Source organism: Primulina eburnea, chromosome 18, assembly GCF_022965805.1.
Source record: "Primulina eburnea isolate SZY01 chromosome 18, ASM2296580v1, whole genome shotgun sequence".
Lineage (NCBI taxonomy): Eukaryota > Viridiplantae > Streptophyta > Magnoliopsida > Lamiales > Gesneriaceae > Primulina > Primulina eburnea.
Window position 1 is genome coordinate 542,796 of NC_133118.1, and position 2,106 is coordinate 544,901.

At 32.8% G+C, this 2,106-nt stretch overlaps 1 long non-coding RNA gene across 1 annotated transcript; it reads left to right on the forward strand.

Moving 5' to 3' along the window:
* The first annotated feature begins 468 nt into the window (after nucleotides 1-468).
* On the forward strand, nucleotides 469-1,811 carry LOC140819624 (uncharacterized). The gene is made up of 3 exons (XR_012115246.1): nucleotides 469-593; nucleotides 1,114-1,166; nucleotides 1,708-1,811. It is a non-coding gene; the product is annotated as an uncharacterized lncRNA (long non-coding RNA).
* The last annotated feature ends 295 nt before the right edge of the window (nucleotides 1,812-2,106 follow it).

A 2,106-nucleotide genomic window follows, 5' to 3' on the forward strand; every position in this document is an offset into this window, starting at 1 on the left:
AATACATTAAAATACATCACAATACACTTAAAAATTCATCAAGCACTATGAGGTACCCATTCCAAAATCAAATACCCAAAATATAATAAAATATAATAAAATAATATAATTAAACTCAACATATATGTTAAGTAATTAATTACAAAAATTATTAAGTTCAATATAAGATAATTAGGTTCAATAATTAGATACACGAATATAATAATATTAAGTTTGGATAAACATGAGATTTTTTCTATTTAATAAATAAATAAAAATAAAAAAAATAATAATAAAGATAAACATGAGTCTCGGCTATATATATATATTGAATTCCATCTTCACAAATCCTCAAAACCACATATACAGCCGAGAGAGAAAAGAAAGAGAAAGGAAGAAGGAAGAGGAAAGGAAAAGAGAAGAAGGAAGAAAGGAAGAGGGAAGGAGAAGAAAATCCATACTTATTTCCGAAAAATCCCAATAAATCATCAACTATTCACCTCATATCATAAAACAATATAGCGCTGGAGGTGACGTAAGAGGATCGACCGAAAACAAGGAAATCCAACAAAGATATTCCGCAAATCGGCAACGGTATCTCGTATTCAAGCTAGGTACTTTTCGCTCATTTATCTTATAGCTACACACCAAACTAGAGGTCGGCTTGAATAACAAAGTTGTACCTCTTGTTGCATAGATGAGGCACGTACCGCCCGTCATCCCAAAATATTGCCGAAACTAACATTTTCGGAATGCCGGAGTACCCTAGTTCACCATAGGACGATATTTAAATCTGGTATCGTTCGGTTAGGAATTTGACAAAACTTTCAATAAGAAAATTCAAGATCATAAAAAGTTACACATGCTGGAAAAAAATGGGCCGCGCGTGGCCGCCGGACGGCCAGCCACGCGCCGCCGGAACGGCGAATGTCCGGCAGCCGAACATTTCTGATGATATTTCCGACTTTTTGGCCAACTTTCGTAATGTTTGGATATACCTTCTAATTAATATGAATTTTTGAAATTTAATTAAAATCAAGCGGATTAAATTTTGAACAAAAAAATAATCTGGAAATGATCAGCTAGTTACTTAAAAACTCTAACACATAAACATCATTCATAATATATTTTTAGGACTTGCTCCAGGAACTCGGAGTATTAATCAAGCCTAAATTGTAAGTTATCAGGTGAAGAAATTACTATTCATTCGTCTATTAAAGCCTTTGGCATTTGGTCTGGAAATTTCAATAGCATTTATTTAATGTTCAAATAACATCCACAGTTCATTTCAATTACTGATATATTTACTTGCATATTTATGAATGTATTGATATATCATGAATGAATGGAGTCATGGACAACGGATTTCGGTCCGAAAATTGAGTCCACTGGACAACGTGGCTTCGGCCCGGAAAATGAGTCCAATGAACAATGGGTCAAAAGTCCCGGGTATATGGTTCATCTGAACAACGCGCACCGAATATTTCGGTCCGGAGAATGGTTCACCCGACTCGTAAAAAGTGCTCAATTAGAGCCACTAATGTTAATTTATGGAATTTTCATTTATCTATTATTTCATTGCATACATTCATAATATCTAAATTTTTATTCCTATTATTTCATGTATAATTATGATGAAGTGTTATTTAAAAGCCATATATAGATTTAAACTCACTAAGTCCTCAAAGACTTAACCCTCTGTTTCTCTTCGTCTATTGTAATTTTCAGACACAGGAACCCCCGAATTGGAACAAGAGGAAAATAACTGAAGCTGATATAAGAGTATTGGAAAGTTGAGATGATCTGTTTATAAATGAATGTTAAACTTCCGCTGTAACATAATTGTACATATGAATGTTAGACGTCCGCTGTAAAATAATTGTACATATTTGAAATAAGAATGTAAATATTTGTAGATAATCCTTAAATTATTGTAGAAAATATTCAAAATTTTATCTACAATATCTTTCTAATAATAATAATGGTAAAAATAAAAATAGAAGTTCTATATAGAAAGATTGAAGGTAAATGTGGCACCTAGTAAGGGAATAATTATGAATTCCTAAACCGAGCGCCACAGAAGTGGTATCAGAGCCTAGGTTTCTTAGAGCCTAGAGTCTAGAGACA